This window comes from Salvelinus alpinus, chromosome 18, assembly GCF_045679555.1.
Source record: "Salvelinus alpinus chromosome 18, SLU_Salpinus.1, whole genome shotgun sequence".
NCBI classification, from domain to species: Eukaryota; Metazoa; Chordata; class Actinopteri; order Salmoniformes; family Salmonidae; genus Salvelinus; species Salvelinus alpinus.
This window is the reverse complement of record NC_092103.1, coordinates 35,965,482-35,970,801: the sequence shown is the minus strand read 5'-3', so window position 1 is coordinate 35,970,801 and position 5,320 is coordinate 35,965,482.

Genomic DNA, 5,320 nt, shown 5'->3' with positions numbered 1-5,320 from the left:
GTTGAATGTTCTGCTTGTTTCCGAGGAGGACTACAGTGTTTTCCGATTGGCGTGACTCGTGCCGTCTCATCGCATAGTCAATTGACGTTACAATTGATTTATTTAAGTCATACAGATTAAAGCTAATCCCATCAAGACCCCCTAATAGTGTATGTTTACAGACAGTATGAACAAGCAGATGAGGGGATTCTCTCTCTCCATTCCTTAGTGAGTGATTTCACAAGGTTTTGAAGTGTAGGAGATGAGCTTTGTCCCAGATCTGTTTGTGCCGTCTTACTAACTTTCTATGGTCTAGTTGGCAAGATGGCACAAACGATTCTGGGACCAGGCTAATAGGAAACCGCAGCAGATCTACAGGGGAGGAGGGGACCCTCAGGAGAGTAGCCCCAGGTCAGGATATCAGGCTAGTAGGGAGGAAAGAGAGGGGGGTCCAACCCCCAGTCCCCCTGCAGGGATAGAGGTAGAGGTGACCAGTGTGGAAGAATGCGAAGGGCTATATCTGTCAAATCTCTATCACGTCTCGTACTTCGCTCCATATCCCAGAATTCAACACTCCCCCAGGTCACCAGCCTGCACCTGCCTGCACTCGTCTCTCTGCTTGGGGAAATATCATATTCACCCTTATCCCTCTTACCATAAAGGTTCATTAACCTGCAGTGTGCATGTTAGTACTGCACGCTAACACAGATGTTCAAACTTGTTTTCCTTTTCTTTGGTTGGCAGGAGGATGTTGTTGTGTACCATCTTAGTAAAAACGGTTCCAAAAGGGTTCTGAGGCTGTCCCCATAGGATAACCCTTTTTAGTTCCAGGTAGAAACCAGATGGAGCCCAAAAAGGTTCTACGTGGAACCCAAAAGGGTTCTTCCTGATACCAAAAAGGGTTCTTCAAAGGGTTATCCTATGGGGACAGATGAAGAACCCTTTTGGGTTCTAGATAGCACCTTTTTTTCAAACAATGTATAAGAGGGAGATGATGTAATCCAAGCGGGCATGTCATTATGAGCTTCACCTGAGTTCTGATTCCTTCAGTATGCCAACTAGCCATTTAAAGGTTAACTAACATACATTCAAGCGTGTCTGTCTACTGTAGCAATGCTATGTAATGGATGCTGAATGACAGTGTTGGAACCTAAATGTGAAAGTTTGAGTGATTCTGTGCTGGTAATTGGTATGTCGGTGTCCAAAGAGAAGAGAAGTAAATGTTTCCCCCTTTTTTTTTTTATATATATATTTTTTGGTATTCCTTTGTTTTTGCCAATTCTGTAAAGAAGTGAAACCTCCAAGTGTGTTTGTTTTAGCAGAGAAGTGCAATGAAAACCTTTCTGACTGTCTATCTGTGCTCAGACACCTTAGAGTTTATTATTATTATTATTATAGGCTGCCAATGGGTTGCTGAAGCGTTGTAACTTATGACAGTTGACTATACAGTGAGGGTCCCTGTGGTACATTTCAGCGGTCTGTGATTCTTTTCTGAATTCCTGATTTGTGTGTCTACGTTGGGTTGTGTACGCACACTTGCGTGTAAGTTTCATTTTCACTGGTAAATGGTTGAACATAAAGATGTTGCTGTGGTGGGATTGACTGCATAGATAATGACTCGCCTCATATCTTTTTCCCAAAACAATAATAGGAGTTAATCAACTGCTGTTTTTCAATGACGAGAGAGAGTGTATCATAGTGATGGGGATCTTTTGATGCTCTTTGACTTCCGTGGTTGATCCACACTCAGATGATTGTCTGGGATTGTCTGGAAAACAGATGTAATTATAAATGATTATATGATTAAAAGCCTGCTCTATCTTGTGCTTGGTGTGTAATCATATTTGAACACTGGTTTTCACACAAAGGCACAGCACAGTGTTGAATTAGAACCAGGAGTTTGGTTTACACTGGCAGGGGCGTGGCCAGAAAACAACACAATTATTGCTTGCTGACATCCATTTAACAAATATTCTCATTGTGAACCATGACACAACAATATGATCAATATGTCTCACTTTGATGTATCGGTGACTACTTACCTATCCCACTGCCACACCCCGTAGGATACACTGATTAGTGGTTTAGTGTCTGCTTATAACGATTCTGCTCACATTGTGCCATCTTTCCAAACACTTATAAGGGAAGAGTTATGATTTTTAATCTCAGTATTAAAATATCATTTTTAATGTTGGAATGGTGGCCAGATCAAAAGGTAATCTAGAAGACCAGACGCTTCCCATTGATTAATCTTTTAGGGATGTTTAGGGGCCACTGACCCCCTACTGCATGCTGGGTAAATTCATGTAATTGGACACACCCTCTTCTTGCTTTGGTGACCCCCATGTATTGTCAGTGTGAGTGAAGGAGAGAGAACAGTGTCGTCTCACTGTGTGAGACTGTGATGTCATAGTCTTTGTCCCCTACGCCTGGCTCTGCTTTGACTGTATCAAGCTAACCCAGACAGAGTGAGGACTTAGGGCAGAGAGAAAGGAACAGAAGGAGGAGAGGTGAAAGGATAGAGCACACTGATCATCCTTTGCAGACAGGAGCAGTTAAGCAACATACAAGGTGAGTGAGACAAGTAATGTGTACCTCTCTGTCTCTCTCCCCCTCAATCCGCTGTGTTATCAACCCCCCCCTCTCTTTGACGCACCCAAACAAGACTGCTGCTGCTGGATCGCTCCACTGTTTCAAAACATTGTCATGTGTGCCTCTGACAGCAGCATCTGACTACTGCATGTGTGACTGTTCAGCAGCAGCTGTCTAATTTGAGAGTTAAAGACTGATATGTTCCTGTACAGACAGTGTTTTGCCACCACAATCTGGGTGTGCTGTGTATCTGACTGTAGACAGGCATATTTCCTACAGTGTGTTTATAATAGATGTTACTTCATTTTCTGACACTCAGTAAAGGGCAGAGTCTCAGCTTTCCAGATATTGACTTCATCTTTCCGGAGAAACCAAGCCTCATTAAATAGCAATATTACGTGCATAACTTTAAGCCTTTGCCTGTGCTATAACTGAATAAGAACATGGAGCTTATGACAGGGATGTTGTGCTGGCTACTGTACACGTAGCTGTGATGGGACGGGGTGGGGCTGTCCCGTCCTCGCCCCAGCGACTGACATCATTGGCTAATTTGGATGTCTTTGGTCTTTGCTAGTGGCCTTTGCACGATGCACAAAGGCTGCTCATGATGTCGTCATCTAGACAGGTTCATGTCTACTGCCAGTACAGCACAATGCTCTTATCTGGTTACATTGATTGGTTTAATTATTAGTTCTAATAGATGACATGGAAATACAAATCATGTATTTTCATATTCTTATGTAAGATAAAATGTATGTCACACAAAGTAGGATGTCCTGCAACTCATGGCTTTAGGGTAATGTATGTTTCAGGGTAATGTTCATAATGGATATCATATCTACCATGACAACTATATCTATAGCAAAATAATGTATGGTGGAAATAAGGGTAGGCTTCTCTGATTAGTATTACTGGCATGGATCAGTTTGACCTCGGGGTGGGTATGTCTGTGTCTGAGACTATAAATGAGGAAATAGGGAAGATTTATTAGACGGATAACAGAGAGAATAAAAAAACAAAGACTGTTGGTTTGCATCTACTCCTCTGTGTGTCTACCACAGCACAGTCTGTATTAGATAGCCTTGTAGCGTCAGTGAGTAACTGGAAAGATTGGGAGAGAGACAGAGATGACTCATTAACCCCTCGTTATCCTCTCTCTTTCTCTTTCTTTTTTCTCAGGCTCAAATACATCCCCAGCTTCAGCTTTCACTGACCTGAGGATCCCACATCGACATCAACTCTTCCATGACCAAAGACTGACCAGCACCACATTTGGAAATAGAACACTTGTCAGAGCCATAGTAAACCATACTGCCGATAACCCATGTACTGACTTGATGAAGGAGAGAGGGACAAATATCAAATCAAACTTTATTTGTCACATGCGCCGAATACAACAAGTGTAGACCTTACCATGAAATGCTTACTTACAAGCCCTTAATCAACAGTGCAGTTCAAGAAGAGTTAAGAAAATATTTATCAAATAAACTAATGTAAAAAGTTTATCAAATAAACTAATGTAAAAAGTAACACAAAATAACAATAACAAGGCTATATACAGGGGGTACTGGCACCAATTCAGTGTGCAGGGGTACAGGTTAGTTGAGGTAATTTGTACATGTTGTTAGGGGTGAAGTGACTATGCATAGATAATAAACAGCGAGTAGTAGTAGTGTCCAACACTTCCCCTCCTTACTGTCACTAGAGAAGGACTTTCTAGATCAGATTAATATCTGATATCTCTAGTGCAGAATTAAGAATCACTGAAGCATAAGCTACCCTATATATTGTCCTCTGTCTAGGGGCTGAGCTAGGCTTCTCATCACAGTCCATCTTGGAACAGATGGAGCTGATGTAAATATTGACATTGTGTGGCTGCCTGTCCTCATCTGATCTGTACTAAAAGAGAGAGAAGAGAAAGTTCTGGGAGCTCATCCTTAACCCTTTGACTCCTCAACTGGCGGTGACTTCAGAGCTGCCCTAGGGGCAGAGTTGGATGTGAGGCAGCTGTCCGCTGCAGTCGACATACAACCAACTTTCTCTTCTTTTATGCCCTCTGTTTGTTCTCTTTTTGTAGCTACACGTCTTTCTCTCTCGTCAAAGGGTTCAGATAGGAGTGCTGGCATAAACACATTCCCGAGGGAAGACACACGCTCGCTCTCTCACTGGAGGCCTGAGTCCACGCTCGCTCTCTCACTGGAGGCCTGAATCCACGCTCGCTCTCTCACTGGAGGCCTGAGTCCACGCTCGCTCTCTCACTGGAAGCCTGAGTCCACGCTCGCTCTCTCACTGGAAGCCTGAGTCCACGCTCGCTCTCTCACTGGAAGCCTGAGTCCACGCTCGCTCTCTCACTGGAGGCCTGAGTCCCCGCTCACTCTCTCACTGGAGGCCTGAGTCCCCGCTCGCTCTCTCACTGGAGGCCTGAGTCCCCGCTCACTCTCTCACTGGAGGCCTGAGTCCCCGCTCGCTCTCTCACTGGAGGCCTGAGTCCCCGCTCGCTCTCTCACTGGAGGCCTGAGTCCCCGCTCACTCTCTCACTGGAGGCCCGAGTCCCCGCTCGCTCTCTCACTGGAGGCCTGAGTCCCCGCTCTCTCTCTCACTGGAGGCCTGAGTCCCCGCTCGCTCTCTCACTGGAGACCTGAGTCCCCGCTCGCTCTCTCACTGGAGGCCTGAGTCCCCACTCGCTCTCTCACTGGAGGCCTGAGTCAGATTATGCCACTGTGCAAGAAGTGTGCGTGTCAGTGACTCT